Here is a 22435-nt window from a genome sequence, read left to right as displayed (position 1 = left end):
TTCTGGACGGAGAAAGTGTTTGACGATGATACAGCTTTCCAAGCCAAGTTTATACAACTCAGAAACAAACATCCAGATGTGCCAGATTTCCAATGAAACATTGTTTAATTATGGTATGCCATTAGCAGCCTTCTGAAAATCAAGACTGGACCTCAGATGACATGAAACCCAGTTTGCCCCTGGCCCCCAGGACAGGGAGCAGCAGCTGCACCCCCACATTGCAACAGATACTCCCTGGCAGCATTTTGCTATTTGTTGAGCCACTCGAACATAATCAAAACCTTTACAAATATAAGGAGTCAAGATCACTGCGTTTAGAGATGTCTTATCAGCTTACATAGAAGAAAATGAGGCTCTTAAAGATTTACTGTCAAATTTATAGGGATCCCCCTGAGATAAGGTCAGGATACTTTGGGTTCACTTTGAAAATACACCAGCAAACACAGATCTGGATTGATCGAGGCCTTTACTGGCATGTGGGGTACAAGCCTGAGCTTGCCCACGCTAAAAACTTGAACTGCTTTCAACTACACCCCCATGTTAATTCCAGAGCAGGGTACAACTTTACCAACATTAAAAACTATACTTGTGGAAGAATAAAACTATTGATGTACAACTACAAAGACATTTACATAGCCTCTTGCCTTTACAATGTTTTCATCAAGACAACTGCTCTTGGAACAAAACAGACATCACACGTTATCGTGGTTGGAGGCCAACAACCTCCCAGACGACAGCCAGTTCACCGATCAAGTCTAAAAGCCCCATTCTTGGGAGCATTTTAATTGAAAAGAAGCCTTCCAACTGCAACTGAATTTGCTGGAAGTGCGATTTTTATTTTTTTCCAGCCATACCTAAGCCTATAAAACCTTGTCAGCAGCAGTAGTACTGCCACAGAAAGCACTGGGCTGCTGCTCCAGACACACAGCTCCTATTTCCTTGGGGCAAGCCACTTCCTCACGTCAAGCCTCAGCTTCCTCTGCAGAGAAGTGGAGAACAAAACTCTTGAAGGCTACCGATCAAGAGGCAAGTATCAGACAAAGCAAGCCGGAGAGGTGACCACTGGCACAAAACGTTTGCTGGCAGGATGGCACCAAGGCAGCTCTGTGAGCGCACATGCCATTACCCCAAGCGACACCTCCATGCCATGGAGGAAGGGGGAACAAAGTGACCAGGTCAGAGGCAGCTTGTCCTGAGCACGAATCGATGACCATTTCGGCAAAGGTACCAGTGCTGAGACCCGGGCACAGGCCAGCAGCTCCTCTACTCGTTGCGGCAGGATTCAGAGACATCCAAAAAACCGTGAGACGAAGCAAAAGCAGCCAGTACAGCACCGCGTCAGAACATCTGCAGAATCTCACATCAAACTGTCTTCTCCTCTTCCCGAGATCAAGGGTTTGGAGGATTTTTTACAAAGGCTTCAACCCACAGATAGGAACTGATAGTTCATACAGCACTTGGCAACTGCATAGCTTGAAAGGAAGTGAGAGATATCCTCCTACAGTGCTTACCAGGAATACGGAAGTTTTACAACAGGAGAAAATGGCTGTAATCTATCTATCTGATCCCCTGGTTATCTGTAAGCGTTTTATGAGTTTGGAAGAGGAATCAAGCCACATAAAGAACTACTCAGTACTCTCTCCTTATCTGTGAGCTTCTTTTTTTCATTAACAGAATCTGTATGATTCTGCATACAGAGTTAAGGTAACTTATTATTCATTTCACCATCATTTTCCAAGACCAGTTTAAAGTTTCAAAATTCTGGTATTGCAAAGTGGCAGTACTGCAACCTTACAGCTAAGACACCAAAACACATATTTCCCAAACGCCACACACTCTCCAGGGTCAGCAGCAGGTGAGCTAAAACAGCCACAATCCTTCCCAAATTTTCCACTGCTGCCTGCTACTGAACAAACAGTCATAGCTGTCTTAGTACAAATGACAGAAGGACTCCAAGCCCTGAACATCTTGTGAATTGGGACAGCCAGAATTAACTTCCAGGACTTAGAGTTTTCCAAGACTACTTACTTCTAGGCTGAAAGCCAGTGCACAAAAAGAGCACACAAAGATTTCGGACTCCTTGCCCTTAAGCTGAGAATCTAGATGACTTTAATTCTGGGGCTGAAATCAGTGTTTTCCAGTTCCCAAGAAAACAAACCCGTAGGCTCAAACGACCCTGACTGCTGACTGGCCTGGAAGATTGAGAGCACTTGTGTCTCAAGTCAGGGGAGGCAAGAAACTAGTCAAAGGTGTGATGGAAACCTGCCTGTATTCAGAAATACAATACTTCAGCCAAAGCAGCCTGCTACCCATGCTACCAGTGCTCCCAGTGCTCCCAGTTCTTAAGCCACAGGAGATGCATCGGGTTTGACTGAGCAAGAGGTGCAGCTGATAACTAGTGGGGCACAAGGGCAAAGGGAACAGTTATCCAGTAAACTGTAGGAAATAGCCCTCGAGTGTTTACGCCAGTTATGTTATGTGATGCTTTCTGTGTAGAACAAAATTTCAAAGAAGCCCGTAGCCGAGCTAGAGGGGAAAAAAAAAAAAAAAAGTTACAGTTGGATTCCCAAGGGTCTGGATAGTTCCTTGGCATAGCAGAAGGCAACAAGCGAATTCAGAAAGAACCTCACTCCAGCACTGCCACCAGGGAATATACCTAAAGTTTGTATTTTGAAATTGTAGATATTTAGTCTAATGCCTTGAAGTTAAGAAATATAGTACAAAGACACAATGTTTGAGGATGTTGAATAGCTATCAGTAACAAGAAAAAGTTAGGGTTTTTTTTTAAACACACCATATACCATTAAAGCAAATGGCTTTCTAAATTTCTTTTGAGAAAAGTGGATTGAAAGCCAAAAATTTCAAAGTGACTTATGCAGTGCTCCAGAACGCAGGAAAGCTACAAGCAGTCTGTTGGCTTACAGCACATACCACTTCGGGTGCTCTAATTGTCTGCACTGGCAGTGGTTTCTGGTAACACAAGCTCACTTTTACAGAAGGATTTTTAATGGATTTAATATTTAGTTTGTCTCTAGTTTCTTGATAATGTTGCTAACAGTACCTGGTCTGCCAGCTTTTTCAAGCTAAAGAGGAAAATAAAGTTTCTAGTAGTAAGAAGTTAAAGTTCCCCGTGAGGAAAAATATTTGTCCTGTCTCACAAAGAACATGCACTTGATGTGCTCGGCTCATATGGTTGCATTAAGCTTGAAAAACTTTTCTAATATAGCTTGCAGCTTGTACTAGCAAAAGAGCACTTGACCAGAAAAGCTTGTTTAAGTGTTCTCCCCGTCCATCCTCCCTCACCCCCCATAAAATACACTGTATCATTAATCATTGTCATTTTGCTGCCAATAAAACTACACTGGGGCTTTGTCACTGACGTAACTGCTGGCAGTTTAACCTCACCATGCAAATCACCAACATAAGTACCTGGGAAAAAAATGCTGTAAATTAGACCTTTCCTTGGCAAGCATATTAAGGAAGTCTTCATCTGGGAGTACTACAGTACTCATTTATGTAACTGGCTACCTCCAACAGCTGCTTTGGGCCAGCGCAGTCTCAGGTCCACAAGCAGATGAGCAGCTCTACCAGCTTGCTCTCACCCAAAGAGAAAAGCTTTCCCTTCACTCCCCCCGTGCCAGCTTTGGCACTCCAACACAATTTCCCCTCTGCTTACAGTCTGTCAGCCAACTCACCTTCCTAACCTGGCAAAAACAAAAACAACATCCTGCAGAACAGCTGCATCAGCTCAGAGCAGGATGAGCACCCAAGTCACCCAGCCAGTGTAACACAAAGAAATGGGGCTGGGGTTGGAAAAAAAACCACACCACCAAACTCTTAAGAGTTCTCTCCATTTTGGGGAGCTGACACCCCTCTAATTTTAAATGACATCCAGGAGAAAGATTAGCTCATACTTAGACATGAGTACAGTCAATTCGCAAAACCTTGTCTCAACCCTAGAGTGATGAGCTCTGCCCCAGCTGGTTCTGCCTTAACCAAAGGCTCCAGCAAGCACTTCAAATCCCCACTGCTGCCACCATCTTCTGCTCTGGGTAACTGGACAGCAAGCTTTAGAAAAAGAGTGATTTCATACCCATCTGTCCAAAAATACCACACACTACAGAATTTTAAGCCGTAGCATTTATAAAATATTTTCCAGATGAAATCTAATACCACACACACGTTACAGAAACTACAATTATGTTATCTTAAGCTTTTCAGTTAACAAAGACAAAGACTTTTCCTTTGGCTACTACATCCAAGTGGAAGCACTTAACACTGACACTAGCTAGCACGGGTAATTAAAGGGCCTATGATGGAGTATGCTGGACCGCAAAGCCACATGTGGGCAAAAATGCAAACCAGGAAACTGCAATCGCTGAGATGGCAACCTACATGTAAGGCAGGTTTTCCGAGACATTCGGCAAGGGCAAAATTTGCATTTTTTGAAATAGTATGGTTCGTCATTGCATTTACCAGGTAGTTAGTAAAACAGGGACGAAGACACAACCAATGCCTGTCTTATCTATCTGTATATCTATCTTCTCAGTGATGAAAGGGCAGGAGTGTCTGATGATGAGAGGGAAGACCAAGAGACTGCATGAAGAGAGACTCAACTCAGGTCCTGAACATTGGAGATTCATGGTGAGATCTCAATAAAGCCACATGAGTTACATCTCCGTCTCCCTCATCTCGCTCTTCCCTCCCTGTGCAGGGAAGCACACACCTTAGACATGTTCAAGATTCCTGAAAGACTATACATTTGAAATTAAACCAGGGTAATGACGTTATGCATTTTAAAATCCCTGAGGGCCTCACATACATGTTGTCAGGTCTATCAGAAGGGCAAGGTAAATTTCAAACCTGCTTTAATCGCTATTGTGACAAAACAATAATGTTGTTGTCATATAATTGGAAAAAATAGAAACCATCTGTACACAGTCCTGGGCAACCCAGGTGGCCCTGCTTGAGCAGGTTGGACCATATGACCTCCAGAGGTCCCTTCCAATCTCAGAGCACTTAGGTATCAGGAGAATGACCCTTATCAAATAGAACTGTGTTTTATTGATGAGCCAGCTTTAGTAACTTTTCAGGATCTGTGAGCAGAATCTACATGCATAAGCAAGTGCTAGTGGCCTAATGTGAAAGTATAATAACTTTCTCGTTTCATACAACACAGCTCAGAAATCCTTGGGGGAAAAAAAAAAAAAAAAAAGACAACTGGCCAACAGTGAGCAAAGATGTTCTGCCAACTTTTTTTTTTTGTCCTAACAGAACACCAGCAGAGTTTATTTTGCAACATCTTGGGAGGGCTAGAAAACAAGAAGGATAAAGAGTTAAAACCCAACAACCAACAAAAAAACCTCAAACAAACCCCTACACTTTCGCTATTCTTCAGCTTTAGAATTTACAGGGACACCACAGGCAACTAAAACATCAAATGATAACAGAAGAAGTCTTTTCCACAACACCTTCCACCCTCTCTCTCTCTCATACACACACACACACACGCACTTTCAAATTTGTCTTCAAGAAAATTTTTGAAAGCTCTCTTTCCACTGCCTCAGGATATACGGCTACTTACAAGCCACATATTTTGTCCCTCAACATGTCAGCTGAATAGAAGTCCTTACTAGCAAGACAAATGCAAGACAGCAAGGATATTGCATTAATTCCTCCCCTGTCAATATTCAGATGAAACCTAACAGATACAGAGGGAAAATATATCGGTAGAATAAACTCAGATCTGCAACTCATTAACAGCATTTGACCAAAGAGCAGATGTTTCCTCCTCCTATCACCCTCAGAAACACATTTAAGTGGACGCTACAATTTGTTGCAACATGATTCTCCAGTTATTTACTTCTTTAACCAAACTGATTTTATGCTTTTAAGCAGCATTTAAGCATTTACATATAAATAGTTTTTACATACACACGCTTTGATAAATTTACAGGCTCTTTTCAACTATATATAGGTTTAGTCCACCTTTATACGATCCAAATAATTTAACTTTCAACAGCAGTGAATGTTATTTGAGGCATCCGTATGTGCACATGCACATACAGTATATCTATTAAGTGTGAATAATCCTACATATATACCAGCATAAGAATAAGGTTTCTCCAAGAGTCTCATGCCCTGGTTTCAACACACTATGCCAGACAGAATGCTGCTATTATTGTTGATGCCTTGAAATGCTTGAAATCAGAAGTCTGAAATGATTGGTAAGAAAAATATCCTCAGTAAATCAGTCTTTCATGTGAACAAAAGAATGAGATGCTAATTCCCAATATCGAACCAAGTGAGAAAGAAAAGCAAGCAAAAGTATGATCAACTATGGTCACCGCATGCCCCAGGCATTCTGAACATAAAGGACTCTCTGAATTAATGAAAAACGTTTTGACCTGCTATGTAAGTGTCAAGTGTTGGCTCTGTGTGCACACATGCTTTTTTGTTTTCATCTACCTAGACAACATTTTAAACAGGTACATCAGACTTGCAGCCTCTATAAAAGAAACTGGAGAGCTGTAAATCCTGAAATCCAACTTCTACTCAAGCACAAAATCTGTATTAAGGGGATACATTTTCAGCTTCCGCTCTAATGATAGCTCCAAGTACTGCAAGAAGGTCCCTCAGTTGAAGCTGGAGCGCCGACGTGATTCTTATACCCATGCTGGGGACAGACACAAGGAGACAGTGAAGATGCTCGCAATTCTGTCTATAACCATTTTAGCATTGTAAAAAAGTTTTAATGGGTATCTTATTTCCAAGTTACTCAAAACTGGATTGATAGTCCACAGATCACTTTGATGTGGATTGGCATTTTAATGATTTTGACAAAAACTTTCAAGTTAAATACTTCTGAATACCATTAAGTGCCATAATTCAGCCTGTCTATGCCAACTTAGTCTCATCTGCTGCCATGTTGGGAAGAACCTTCCCTTTATAAGCACAGAAATATGAAATAATGCTTCAGAAATCACTGGTGAACCACATTAATTATTTGCTTACATGCCAAGTCAACATAATAGTTGCCTTTGGATGATATTGCTTTGAACAGTGCCTAAATACAATGACTTATATAAAAGACACGTTTAAAAATAATTTGCTTTCCTCCCTGTACTTCGGACTTCGCCTGCGCATGCTAAAAGCATAGAGGAAGAACAAAATGGGAAAGCCTGGTGACATCTATCCTAATATCACTCTCCCGAGTGGACACTCGATATTGAAATAAAAGTGACATACAGTCCAGAACAATTACAGAGCTACGTTAGAATGAGTAGTGCAAGTGTCCAGAATAGCTGTACTGGTCAAGTTCCCTGCATTGGCAAGTCTAGGGGAAAGAAAAGAGCTTCAGCTCTTGGTCTAAACTAAGATTTTGCCCAGCCTCCCAAGAGACAGCGCTCGGAAGAAGAGTGCAACCAAGTAAAGGAATCCGTACTTGCAGAAAACCCGTCGTAATTTAATGACAGCTCAACCCAGCAGCTGTGTCACACACAGAGCCACTGTCACGGGCAGCACAGTGGTCACACAGCTGCCCAACACTTCCACCAGAGCAATCCCAATGCCACAGTATCCGAGACACATCCACCCTCCTTCCCCAAAATAAAAATGGACCCATCTACACAACTCAGAGTTCAGCCTTATGTGCACTTAATACTTGACCTCACACACTCTGATTAGTTGTGTGCTCGATCTTTGTTCCTACTCAACTATGAAGTGCTTTGAAAGCCAACAAATGCAGGCATGAAACTGAAGGAGGGAGAGATCCTGAATGATCTAGAGTCATTCTGGAAAATGCTTTACATACCTCAAAATTAGCCTGTTTATTTTATGAAATGTTTGGCTTCTCTATCCTGTTAAAAAACAAAGACGCCCCCCACTCAAATACATGCAAAACTGAAAAGCTTCTGTAATGCAAATTGCCATTTGTCCAAGGAGGAAGAGGAGAAGGATCTTTGTGGCAGCCAAGAGTGTCCTTCTCCTCAGCCCTGAATCCACCCTCTGCAAAGCCCTTCACAAAAGACCCAACCTAACGTTTTTTTCTAGTTATTCTGAACCTTGAAGAATAGCGACATTCTAATGGAAATAGTTACGCAACAGCCTGCAGGGATACAATTCTAGCAGTCAAAAAGTATCAATTTAAAATAACTTATTTCCCATCCCAAGCAAAAAGAACACTGTTCTAACATAAAAATCCACTATGCTGTTCTAAAGTTACACCATCGTAGCTCGAGCAAAATAGCTGGAGAAGTGCAAGATGCCTGCAGAGATGAGCCTTTAAGTCACCAGTATTTTGAGACACACTTGCCAATTCAGTGTTTATGTTTTCAACCCAAATTTGCTGTTCAATAAACTTCAAAGGTAAACTTCTAGGAACTGCATAATATCTTTATTAAGATTTGTATGCATTCAATTTTTTGAGGCACTGCTATACCCAGAAGAAAGGCCAATGGAAGAGCATTAGTCTGCAGGTACTAGAAGGAAACGAGTGATGTTTTTATGGGCCTTTCCCCACTCTGAAGGGGCAACTGGGTAAGTTTGTTATCAAAATCTAAACAAGAAATTTAAAAACTATAAATTAGTAGAATCACTTAATTAACCATAAAGCGATGTGTAAAACCCCATTTTATGGCTCTCCCTTCAATAAGGTAGTTTCGGTTATCCATCTGCACTAACACAGCAGAAGAGAGCTCCATATCCACATTTTGCAAGAGGCTGCACCCAAAAGCGAGCTTTAATTATTTTACCTGCCACTCAGAAAGCACCTTAGCTGAAGCATACCCTGCTGAGATGCAACTGAACCTGGAGACTAGTGGGTCTCTCACAACTAGTGACCGTTTATTTTCTCTGCTTGCTTCTCGTGTATCCCTCAAAAATATTTTTTTAGTTACATTTGTGACTAAAAATAAAAGACATTTCTCTCTTGGCTGGAAGAAGCTCAGGAGACGCAGTGCAGAGTTCACAGCAATTCGGGTATGAAGAGTTGATTTAACCACTAACACACGCAAAACCCTCAAATCACTAAGCAGCACACGGACTAGTAGAGAAAAAGGAGTTTTAGCAGGATTTTCCCAAAACATTTCATAGTGATTTTATCAGTAGAAGCAGCAAGACTTCAGATGTTCAGTATATAATAAATGCTTTACTATCTGTGGTATGCCACTTTCTAAGCTATTTAGGGCAGAAACATGAATCTGAAGCCACAGCTGCCTTCACTAAGAAAAGTGACCTATGCCAACCCATATTCAAAATTACAGTCTCTGTTCTAAAATAAGTTTGGTCAGATAGTTCAAGATATGACTAAGATGCTCTGTCTTATACAAGAACTCAGATCTGCAGGAACATTTCAACAGGCAATTAGAAACTTTAGTTGGATAAAAATACCGGGGCGGCGGGGGGAGGGGAAAGCTTGTTTGTCTCTTTGATTTCTGACAGCAGAGTCTGCAGGTAAAGTCCAGCTGATTTTGACGCTTGAGAAAGGATACATAAAATTCAGAGATATTCACTCACAATCACTTTCCCCACACACACACCTCCAAGCTGCACATGCCTTCATCTATTTCAGTTGCTAATGACTGCAAGAAAGAGGTGAAGAGTCAACCTAAACTGGTTCTTCACAGGGACACAAGCTTTAATTTCAACTACTCTTTGCATAACTTACATAATAAACATAGTGCTCTCTTTATTTGATTCTTAAACCACCCATATCTGAAGCACAATGGGACAAGTCACAGACGGTTGCTTTGCTGCCCTCATAATATGGTTTAATTATGATGACTGAACTAACGGGCTCACATCATAGACTTTTACAGGTTGACCCCGTGTCATCCTGATGTATCATTTTGCACCAGTTCAGTGCTGTAAATCAATTTAAGATCTCCAGCAGGTTGAAAAGGCTGGTAATGATGCTTTCTCTGCAGTCTCTGGGGACTCCACATTATACACAACTTACATTATTTATAAAGCTGAGATGATGCCTCCATTAGGCTTGTAAGACTACTCAAATGAGCTTTTATTTTACACACACAACTTGGGCTTCACAGAGCAGAACACTGGCTATATGTAATATGCAGCGTATTCATGCTTCAATCAAAAAAAAAAAAAAAAGTCATAACCTCTTCATTTTTTAAATCTTTATACCAAGCAAAGAAACCGTAAAAACGTAATTTAATCTTAACAATTTCCCAATATTCAGAAACACAAGTAGTACTTTGATTAACCTTTGTATTGCTTTCCTCCACATTCAACTCCTTGCATTCCGACTACAGACAAAAAGCAAACACTAAACTCATCAGCTTTCAAACATTCAATTTGATAGTTAATATTTATACAGAAACAGAAAGATCTCCATGTGTTCATCCAGCCACTTCTCTCAAATGTATTGGATCATCACATCTTCAAGGGTACACAAAAAGGCAAATTGAACAGGACAGAGTAGGAAAAAATGTATTTAATTACATACCCAACGGTTGATGGGGTCAAAACCAAAGCAAGGACAAATCCCTACTCTTACGGTAACCTGATCATGCCTTGAACGGATCCTCTCTGTTAACTGTGGACATCTTCTGTATCACCCAAATCAAGGGAAATTTCTCTCAAGCATCTACTTACAATCTGAAGTAAATGGAAAGATTTCATCCCCGAGACCAGAGAAAGAACTTCAAAAAGGGCTAGATAGCTTTCATTTTCATACTGATGCTCTTCCAGTCACAGTAAAGAAGCCAGCACTCAAACTTGCACTAAAATCTAATGAGAACCTCTAAAAATCTTCACAGCACTGATCTTCAGTTCAGTGGGAAAATAGAACGAGTATTAATCAGTTGCAACGAACATACTCATCTCCCATAATTCAGCAAGGTAATTGCTGAGAAGTAAAAGAAAAAATAAGTCAACGTTAACACCTCAGGTTCCCTCACATGATTTGCCCCTATTGTTTGACAGGACAAGGTGCAGACAGTCAGCCACATGAAGACTGGCAGAACTACAGACACGCCTGCAGAGGAAAGTGGTCCCTGTGGGCAGGGCTAGCTTCAGTGTTTCGTGTTATTCTTGAGTGCTGCTTAAAAACACATATAACTACTGAGGGAAAAAGATTAAACAAAGTTTTATCTTTTTGACTTCTCTATGTGCAAAAGAGACTTGAACTAACAGCTACAATGTATTTTAAAAACAGCTTTTCTCCTAAGCATGTTAGTTTCAAGATGCTGTATCTTTAAACACTGACATGTTTCATGCAATGATCGTTTCCATTTGCTTGTAACTGAAACACACATCCACTTTTACTCCTCCCCACCTCGATCTAACACCTCTCCTTCCCCAAGTAAGACTGTTACTTTTTTTTTTTTTCATTAAGTGAGCATCATTTTTTCCTAAAATACAGCAAAATAATGATTATTTTTAGAATAAGCTCTAATTATTTATATACCATGACAGCAAACTATAAGGTCGGACCACAGATCTTCTTCAGATTGATCTACTAACAAAAGAGTAAGCACAGCAACCCTTCCTCAATCAGAACTCCCACTGACTTCAGTTTATTAAAAAAAAAAGAAAAAAAAAAAGCCAGGATTCGGCCCAGAACATTTCAAACGCATGACTGAATATTTCCAAAAGAGTAGATTTTAATAAGATCTATATTCAGGATAAGATTATTTGGCTGTAGAGCCCAAGTATATGAAGAAACTACATTGAGGAAGGGAAAACCTCATGCATCCAAACCTTCTAATAGGGAGGAGAGGAAAAAAAAAAAGTGAACTTTTCTTGACCTCTAAGCAGAGATTTGTCATTAATTAAAAAAAAAAAAAAAAAAGAGGGGAGGGAGGGGGGCTGCGGAAGGGAGAAAGAAAGAAAGAAAAAGAAACATCACACGGACAGGGACACAGATCGGCTGAGGTAGGAGGCGAAAGGCTCTTCCCCCGCAAAAACAAAGGAGGGCACTTGCCCCGTCTGGCCGGGGCTCCGCCGCGTCCCCCGGCGGGGCGCACAATGGGGTCGGGCCGGGCGGCGGCCCCCGCACGGCGCTGGCCGAGGAGCGGGGCGGCTTCCTGGCCGGGAACAGCTCTCCCTCCCGCCAGGCCCGACGCGGTACCTACCCACAAACTTCCAGCCGGGAGCAGCCGGCGGGGAAGCGGCCCCGGGTCTCGCCGGAGCTGCCGGAGGGACGCCATCATGCCGGGAAGGAGAAGAGAGGAGCCGAGCGGAGCCGCGCTCCCTTCGCGGCGCGGAGGAGCCGCTCCCCCCGGCCCGCCGCGGGGCCCCCGCACCCTGCCCGGGGACCACCCGAAGGAGCTGGGGGGTGGAAGGAGCGGGGCGGCGCAGGCACAGCCGCCCGGCTGGGGCAGCGGGGAGAGGCGAAGGGACGCGAAGTTGTTACCGGCTGCCGGGCGGTGAAGGGCGGGTGGGGAAGGGGGTGGGGGGAGCAGGGGGCCGAGCCAGGCGGGGACTCCGCGCTCGCGTTGCCTCCGCGCCGGGATTGATCTGGTCTCGCTGGCGTCAGGCAGTCGGAGCCGCCCCGCCGCCGCTCGCCCCGCTGCCAGCGCTGCGCACCGACACACACACGCACACGCACCGGCCCGGCAAGGGATCCTCTCCAAATTCCCGGCCTGGCCCCGCTAGGAGCGCCGCGCTGGCAAGCGGGCGCCCGGCAGCGGAGCGGCCCCAGGCGCTTGGATGGTTTTATTCTCGCGTCCCGGTGTCTTAGCCCCACAGGGCCCGGCATCGGCCACGTTTGGTGGGTAGCCCTCCGTTTAAAAGGCGCTTATTTAGCCGCTGGAGCACGGCTGAGATGCTCCGGCAGCCGGGGCTTTCACGAAAGCTCCAAATACTGCGAGACGTGCAATTAAAGTTAATTCTTGTAACACTGTGATTGAATTGGATTTCATCCTGCCTCTTGCTAATGGGTGATTCACTGCCTGACTTAGTCTATTCTTAATATTGAAGTAATTGCTATAATGCTTTCCAATAACAGACCACTCTTTGTCCCCAGGTACTGGACATGTGGCCCTCATCCTGGCCATAGGTGCTGTTGCAGTTACTCCTAATTTATGCAAGTAAACCTATTAAAGTGCATGAGGTTTCTCATGCAATCAGATAATAGTACTAGTAATGAAGTCTCACCCCTGCAGCCCTCTTGAAATGAATTCGAACTCCATTTGAATCTGCAAGTGTCTGCTCAGAAGTGGATCTAGCTGAAGGTTTGCAGCCCCACTTGAAGTCCTCTACCTACTACATCTACAGGAACCTGGGCAGTACTCAGAAGAGCATAGCAGAAGTAGGATTGAACTGAAACCAATTCTTGCTAACAAATACTTTGGCTTTTACCCTGTCATGATTCGTGGAAGGAGATATGAAGTAACAAGTGCAAGACGTTTCTACGCGGCCAAGCATTATATACCTATACTGGCATAATTACATCACTATACTCACACCAGTAAATTTACACACGCCTGTGAAGTTCTAAGTATGGTATTCGCCTCATTTTAAAAAACCTGGCAAAACTGAGGCCCAGAGAACTTAAGGCCCTGCAAATTACACGAATAGTTTCACCAGATGAACAGTAGCCCTGGACTTACCCACCTGCCCACTGGGGTGTGTCATGAGTCTGAAGACACCAAACTGGAATGGCTTGCCCAGGGTCACAGGAGGAGCATGATGGCAGTGGTAAAAAATACTCAGTTTGATGGCTGTGAGTTTATCAGCACTTCTGTCTGACTTCATAATGTAAAATTAATTTATTCCTATGTCACATAAATACGACAGTAATTTCAAGTAGGTAAATTGTAGTACGTTGTTTAGTAGCATGCTACAGCAGACGAGGTTCTTAGGGACATGGTTTAGTACTAGAGTTATGTTATGGTTGGACTCGATGATCCTGAGGGTCTCTTCCAACTGAAATGGTTTTAGTTCTAACAGAGGTGTAGTGAGGAATTCCTACACAGACTGACGTCTTAATATTGATGGGGGAAGCTTGGAATGAAGTTAGTATTTTGCTACATAAGTTTTGTACCTTAAATGATTCAAGATAAGTGATTATCAACTTTAACTTCTATTTCATGGTTGTACTGTGCACAATTGCAATTAGCAAGTAGACTTCTTTCACATGCAACCACACACAGATACTGTGCTGCACTGGGCTGCAAATATAACTAGTAAAAGTTTATCGCAAGGCGAACTGAAATGTCTTTAAATTTTGTCAATGTAATGAAGACATTTGTAAGCAAGGTACAGTAGAAACATAAGACTGCTACTGGTTTTTGTACTATGGTACTGCTTAAATCAGGGCCAAATGTCCTGGTAGATGCAGCAGTAGGATCTGCCCCATGAGCTTGGTAGTCTCGGTGATCAAGTCTCAGCTGGAGAAATACATGGAAAAGGCCTTACATGTGTCTTGGGTCTGCTCCGCTCTGCTCCGTTCTGCAGGCTGACTTGGCAGGACTGGGGAGGGTGGCAAACTCCATCCACTGGATTCTTGTTCCTCGAATATCTATTCAGTGCATGATTCATGCTAAACAGATATGACAAGAAGATAGTTAGGGAAGCACTGCAGTTTGTCAGGTGTCTTGTTAGAACTATGTTTTTACTGCTTTTGTTGTTGTTAGGCTTGACTGGTTGGTTTTCTTTGGCATGAGAGAATTAAATTATTTTCCACTTACACTGAGGCTTGGTGAGGATCACATTAATATGCTCCTTTACCTAAAAAGGGCTATAAAACCGCCTAGTATGGCCTTTTGCTGATGTTTAATAACCAGAATGGTTGTTTTGGAGACAGCTGGTTAGAACTGGCTTCAGACAGATCAGTTGTGTGAGAAGACCAGAGGGCAAGCAGAAACAGCGTGCCATGGTCCAATCCGCCACGGGGCTTCCCTGACCAGGCTGTTTTGGTACCCAGCCAAGTCAAAACTTCAAGTCTACCACTCACTTTAGGATGCCCAACTCATAGCTAACTGTCCAAACCCATTACTCTGTGTGTGAGTAGTATCAGCAGTATCTTACTTGTACATTCACCACTTCTAACTCCATCAGCTACTTTTAATGTACCCTAATTAAACACCATTAACATCTGCTTAGCTCTTCTGAATAATAATGAGGAAACCAAAAAAAGGAGAGCAGAGGGCCATATACGCCTGGATGTCTAACTTGATGCTACTCCTTCAATGGCGTTCTTCTGCATTGGGATGAGTAACTCTGCTATCTCAAGAGGCAACAGAGAACTTTTTTTTCTCTTTTGACTCTGCAGCTACATGATCTTTCAGTCTGGTACACGGAAAACAGGCAGTGAGGCTGGGGCAATGGGGAAAGAGAAGAGCCATCCCTTCTCTAAACAGCCCGACTTTCATCAGATTAGGTGTATGATCCAATGATACCATCAGTCATAGGGCCTCTAAACCTGAATTGTAATGGAGGTGGGGCACTTATGCAGATAAACTTCTAGTAACATTCTCAAAGGAAACTTTAATCTCATAGATATTTCTAACATCTCACCAAGCATCTGCCTAATCACCTTTAAAATCTGTGTCTCTGAAACAGCTTATCAGAAGGTAGAGTTCTAAGAGATTAATTATGCTGCATATTTTATACTATTATATTATGTAAGAAATATTTAAGAAAGACCACTACTGGTACTGCTATTACTACTATTAGCTTTCGATCTTCCTCTAAAATCAGAGTTTATGTGCAGATTATGATTTAGTACTTGATGCTAGCCTCAGCCAAGCTTCATCTGGCTTAATCAAGAGGTTCCAGGGATAGAGAGTTCCTTCTGGAGACAGTTTCACTCCAAACTCAGTAACTTTGCTTCACCTTTATGTACACCAGGTTTCTGCCAGAAAGTAGAGTTTCATGGATAATTAAACTGTATCAAACACAACTTATTATTTACATTAAAATCACTGGAGTTATTTTCTTTTTAGCTATTTACAGTGTTGCCCTAGTGTGGGAAAATACAAACAGTATTTTCAGAAAGAAGAGGCAGTTCTGCCAAGAAGAAGAATGGCTTTCTAAGGATACTCAGTTTCACTATTTCCCTCTTACCTGGGCTGGCTGGTAAAATTTACCAACCCATATCCTTCATGGCTTGTTTGCTTCTTCTTTGAATAGATGACGTATTAAACAAGCCTCCCACCTCAGCATTATTAAAATAGGATGTGCAGACTGTTTAGCAACTACATGAATCTGTTTGGGAAAGATGCCTTGGGCAGAAGACAGCATGTGGGAGAAGGTAAGGAGTGTTTTTAGGAGGTCATCATAACTGTGCAGAGCTGCGTATCATTTTCCAAACCCATCTGGATATGAGGACCTGTCTAGCCACAGTAGCACAGTAGCGCAGATTTCCACTGTCGGGAAAGGCACTTGGGTTTGAGCTGGTTTGAATACTTCAGTCCTGCGCCGCAGCAGCAGCATGGTGCCTCAGTAGCCTCCCCACAGCGGAATGAGCTGAGCACAGGTGCCCATCACCAGTGCGTTAAGGGGGATGCAGAATTATTGGGGTGGTGGTACCCTGAGCTGCTTAAGGAGGTCGGCGCTTGGGGGAGCTGTTCTGGTGCCATCCTCCCGAAAGTGATTTTTACATCCCCTGGTGGAAGCCGAAGTAAGCTATTTTATGCCAAATTTGATCTATACTCATACTTGAGTGCCAAGATTCAGTTTTCCCTCACTGAAGAGAAGCTTTGAGCTGGCAATCTGTAGGTTACACATAGACAAAGAGGAAATAAGTTGTGAAAGCCCTTGAAGACAAAAGTTGTGACATGAGGGCTCTCTATACTCCTGCTTTGCTGTGCCTAGCCATTTTCTAGAATGAACCCTTCATGAGTTTGTCTCTGTAGAGCTGAATGTCCTCTTGGGACCTGCCTTAGTTTCCTGACTCACTCTCATCTGCAAAAGAACAAAGAACCCATTTCATTCTTAGAAGTTCTTCCTAAACTGGCCCACCAGGATTAAGTGGGATTTATACAGAATAAATGTGGAACTGATAAATTTACAAGATTATTACGTTTATTACTCTCTGTTACATTGAATAAATCTTCTGCCTTAAATCTATCTGCAGATGCCGGAAAGGTCTTTGATCAGATTGAGTAGTCGTTCATCTTTTCCACTCTTGAGATGGTGGGATTCAGACCAAAATTCATTACTTTCCTAAGATGAATGCACCCAGCTAATGCTGCCAAGATCCTTATTAAAAGTTATTAATCGAACAGGTTTGGGATGAAACAAAGTACTAAGCAGGGCACTCCCTTATCTCCTTTATTGGTTGTTTTCTTTATAGACTCTGATGTACGGACTTTGCTCTACCAATATTACATTGCTGGTTCCTGCCCACTGCACTGCACCAGTATTGTACTTTCTAGAGAAAGAAAGTCTTCCTTTGGATCTTGCCTGTGTTCATGAAGAAGCTTTTGAAGGTAGTTCACTTTCTTCTGGCTGTCACCTCAGTAAGCAATAATGGAGTCCCTGTAACCAAACGTTATTGGTTCTTTTAAAATTAAATTTCTCTTCAGTCACTCAGCTTAAAAAGATTTACATAACTGGAATAACCTACCTCTGTTACTGGTTTATTGGAAGATACCGCTAAGATTAATCTTATCTGCCATTTTAATTACTGTTTTCAAATTCTTGCAGTCCTTGTCCCAGTTACATCTTGTTGCAAAAACCACCAGAGAATAATATATTAAAAATTATTCAGACAGGTGGCAGATAGAAAATTAAAGCTAATAACTCTATGAGAAAAGAAATCAATGGTGGTTTGGCAATCCTCAGCTCATACTACTTGGTCACCTGGTTGCACCGGCTGTACAACCAGCGCACTCATGACTGGTGCTGTGTTAGTGGCTGTGTGTCACCGTTTGTAGAGACCGCTATGGTCATAGAATAGTTTGGGTTGGAAGGGACCTTCAAAGGTCATCTAGTCCAACCCCCTGCCGTGAGCAGGGACATCTTCACCAGATCAAGTTGCTCAGAGCCCCATCCAGCCTGGCCTTGAATGTTTCTGGGGATGGGGCATCTACCACCTCTCTGGGCAACCTGGGCCAGTATTTTACCACCCTCTTGTAAAAATTTCTTCCTCATGTCTAGCCTGAATCTCTCCTCCTTTAGTTTAAAGCCATTACCCCTTGTCCTGTCGCAACAGGCCCTGCTAAAATGTCTGTCCCCATCTTTCCTACAGGCCCCTTTTAGGCACTGCAAGGCTGCAATAAGGTCTCCCCGGAGCCTCCTCTTCTCCAGGCTGAACGACCCCAACTCTCTCAGCCTGTCCTTGTGCAGCTGCACTGGGCTAAAGAGGCCATGGGGTAGGACTGGATCACGGTGACGGATGCAGGCTGGGCAAACTATGGTAATTGTCTGGACACGGGGCTCCATCGCCTTCTATATACCCAAAGAGCATACAACTATATTACACCAGTGAAAGACCAACAAAATCACATGCACTGCATCTAAATGCATCCTTTTACTTCCACATTTTGTTGATATTTTGTGATGATGTAGTGAGACCATTTTCTATAATGATTAAAAAAGTAAAAGAAAAAGGCACCATGTCTTACATTTATTCTCCATATAATGGTACTTATCTTGAGTAATTTAGAAACCTCCTTTCAGTTTTTCTAAACAGGTGCAAGTCACATCGCCCAAGTTCAGTGTCACTCTTGGCTGTGTAAGCCAGCTGTAAAACAGTCCCATCCATCCTCCTCATCCCTAACCCCATGTCACCCACCCGCTTTGTGCTGCCACGGTTGTTGGTGCAGCTGGGAACTGAACAGGCCTGCAGAACTGATCTGGCTGGGGACAAGAAATGTTTCAGGGACCAAGCTTGTTTTTAATTTGGATCAGTTCCCTGATCTGGTTTGTTGTGTGGCTGGTCAAAATCCTCGTGCTGATCCTGTGCAGGGGCAGGACTGAGGTGAGAGAAAGGGTGAAATTTATCTTTTTGACAGTGTTGTTGGCTTCAGCCGGGTTAAAATGTTTATGGAACCGTGGTAGACTTAGCGAGCTTTTCTTTTTAACCAAGGAAAAATACTTGCATTTTAAGCACAACTGCAAACATGGTTTTAAAAGAACTACACTAAGCACAGAAGCTGGGCTCACTGGTGAATAACAGGCAGCCAGGAGCAGGCGTGATAGGACTGAGGAATTCACTGTGACCATTGTGTCTTAGAAAAGGCAGCTGTTGGATACTGCATTATATGATAAAAAGCAAAAAAACTGTTATCTTTCTACTGTTCATGGACCAACAGAGGCCAAAGAATCACAAGGATCCTGCCAAAAATTAATAATTGACTCTTCAAAAGGCAGAATTGTGCTGGTTAACTTAAAGAAGCCGATACTGAGGCACCGGGCATACGTGCATTCCCATAGTTTGTTCTTTCCTGTATTCTCCAATTCCGGAGTTTTCCTTTACTCTTTGCTTAAGGTGTGGAAGAAACTGAGCTCTAAAGAGTAAGTAAATCAGTATTTAATTAGTCATCCGAAGGCAATGGGTTCTTAGTGACTTCTCAGTAACAGATAGCCCTGACAATAAATGTATGTGTATTGCATTAGTTTCCGTTTGCAGTTTCAGGAGGAAATTACCTTGTAGGTTTCAAACATCCTGGCAGCCACCAGAAGTGTTGAAAAAGGTTGCCCACAAGACAAGAGCATTTAGACCAGTTTTAAATGCCTCTGTTTTCTTGCTGGACGAAAATTAGCCAAATTTTTGACAAACGAGTTTGAGCAGCTTTAAAAGCAAGCCCCTCTACACTTCATATACTTGCACAAATCACATCTGTAAATCCTCATTATAAGTAAAAATTTTTTTTAAAGTTAAACACTCAAAAGTTGCGACTGATCAAAATCAGTGTTTCCTAAAGATGCCTGTCTTGTGCAGCAAACAGAACAAACAGTGGTCAAATAATGGACAGCGATTTTGTTTTCTTTCCAGGTTCATGCTGCATCTAGCCATTATGAAAACTGTTTTTTCAATATTCAGTTGCAAAACTGATATTTTACAGGCTGGCTTACAGTTCAGCTCATGTCTTGACACAAAATTCATCTTTCCCTCTCCTGCCGAATTCATCTCTATTCCTGAGTGGACAGGAGCGCTAGAGCCTCTCTGTCTCTCTCTCTCAAAAAAAAGTATTTTAATATTTTCAGCCCCGGCAAGTAATTATTCTTTATCCTGTTTTCAGAAATATTTGAACTATTATGCTGTCATTTTCTACACATATTCTGCCTGAAGCACACACCAAGGACAATTAATTTTTGATGAAGTTCTAGACATATAAAATCAATAGAGTCTCAATGTAGGAAGTACTAGGCAACCTGAACTACAAGTGATGATCTCAGCCCACTAATAATACAGTCTAAAGGACTGAAGCATGCTATACATATCCAGAGATTCTGCTGTTGTCAGAGGTGTCAGAGAGAAGGGAAAGGATTACAAGGCTTACCAACACTTAGGAGAACTGTCTTCTAAATACCACAGCCAATGGCTCTTTAAAATGGGGGAGAAAAAACAAAAACAAATCAGAAAAAAACAATGCAAAATTGAGGCACCCATTTGCCTCTTCAGACAATTACGTATAAAGTAGCTTTCAGTGTAAAGCATCTTATCTGGACGTCTAAAAGTATCATCTTTACAGACAAAGATCAGATGTTCACCATGGATATCCCCACAGAAGGCCTCCAGAAAACCGTAAATAACAAGAGATGGCAACACTGCCTTACTCTAGCTGAAAACCTGGGATTGAAAGAAAATGGCTTTTCAGTCAATGCACAGCTGGTTGAGCTTCTGCAAAGTCCAATTGCACAGTACCTGAACTCACAGCTTGGAGCTGCTCGTGTGCCTAAGGCCTTCAGTACCTCCAAGATGGGACTCCTGGACTTATATCACCCCAGTAAAGCAAAACATATAGTTGTCAGAGAGTGACCAGATGGAGCAGTACAACAATTTATGGTCTGCAGTTAGACAGGCTTGCACTGGTGAGCTCATCAAATCTTGAACAAAATAGGTCAAGCTTGGTCAGTGTTCAGATGAGATACAGTCTAGGGAAAACACAGATTCTGTAAGAAACAGTTTAGGATTCAATTTTAGGATTCAGCTGACAGAACTGCTAAGGCACTGTCCCAGTTTCAGGCTAGATTCCCAGATGTCTGAGGTACCCAAACCAGGTCACTGGTCTGTCATGTAGAAGGGGCACTGCACTGCTGGGACCATATTTCTCATTTTTCAGATAAGAAATAAAATTACAGTCATGCCTCGTGATTAATTAAATAAATCATTCTTGTCTTTGCTTGTGGACACAGCATTTTCAGAGGCAACATAAATGGAGAAAGGGAGCTTGTTTGGTTTCTATGATCCTGGTACACCCTGCTAGCCCTCTCTCTGTGAAATCTCATTTAAAGCTTTTCAATACTAGGGCACCAAAAGCAGGAAATTTAAATTCCTTTAAGACTGCAAACATCACGAGAACTTTCTAGCAAGACATATGCAAAATAAAGCAAATTATATAATCTATCACTTTATAGAAACATTTCTTTACATTCACATTTCCCATCCATTCACACTCCCACTTACCAACCTTTACCTCAGCTCATTTCCCCAGATGCTGTTCTGATGTGGTTTCAGCCTTATGTTGATTTTCAGCTCCTTGGTTCAAATCCTGTATCTTTTTCTTTGCCTGTAAAACAGAGTATACATGTAGAATGTTATGTGTAACTGTCATACTCCCAAAAAATCATGTGAGTTTTATCTCCAAATAATTGAAGACAATGACAACTATGCGTCTGGGGGAATTAAGCAGTCAGAAGGTAACTAATCAAACTGAAATTTAGCCTGGACACCGAAATGACACCATTGGCTCAAGTGGAAAGTGCTGGTGAGGATTCTGGTAATTGCAAGTGCACAGCACTCTGCTCTCCTATTTCCCTCACAGTGTAGCACCTCCTGCATGCTGTGTGGTGCAGGATGCTGTAGGGTGAACAGTAAGGCCAAAATGAATTTATACACCTCACATTCTCTCCGTGATTGTATTGCTCAGATGGATCAGTCTATCAGTCTACAAGAGAATTAATTTCTAGATTTTTTTTTAGTCTGAAAAGCATCCACATATTATGTGCTTGCTTTGTTTTGATTTTTGTTTCTCTTTGCCTTATGGTCATTCATCTTTGATGAAAGTGAATCAGAGAAGCCATGCCTGCCTTATTGTTGATTTGTGGTATATAATCATGTTAAAGACAGATCACTGGTCTCCTCCTTGCTACAGCGCCATTTATAACAGACAATTATCCCTGCATGGTGCAGTTCTCATGATCTAGTGATTGTAAATGCTTGTTATCAGTGCGGAGCCAGCTAAACGCTGTGTGTTTCTCTTTAAAGCTGATTCGATTTTCCAGAGCTGTCTGTTATCCTTGAAGTTTTCTGCAGTACAGCTCATTTCTCAATCTACACACAAGTGAGGTCCTT

At 42.4% G+C, this 22435-nt stretch overlaps 1 protein-coding gene across 2 annotated transcripts in view; it reads right to left on the bottom strand.

Moving 5' to 3' along the window:
* The window catches only part of SMAD1 (SMAD family member 1), a 54906-nt gene extending 34444 nt beyond the window's left edge, over positions 1-20462 (bottom strand). Inside the window, exons 1-2 of one of the 2 annotated variants that reach the window (XM_065633399.1) lie at positions 20421-20462; positions 14386-14509 (exon numbers count right to left, since the gene is read on the bottom strand). The gene's annotated coding sequence lies outside the window, so the exon portion shown is untranslated. Of the gene's footprint in view, positions 1-12098; positions 12532-14385; positions 14510-20420 lie in introns of those variants that run through there. The other variant, XM_065633398.1, reaches the window with a different exon arrangement.
* Positions 20463-22435: the final 1973 nt, after the last annotated feature.

The sequence above is a fragment of the Caloenas nicobarica genome, chromosome 4, assembly GCF_036013445.1.
Source record: "Caloenas nicobarica isolate bCalNic1 chromosome 4, bCalNic1.hap1, whole genome shotgun sequence".
Classification (NCBI taxonomy): Eukaryota; Metazoa; Chordata; class Aves; order Columbiformes; family Columbidae; genus Caloenas; species Caloenas nicobarica.
This window is presented reverse-complemented; position numbering and strand designations above follow the sequence as displayed.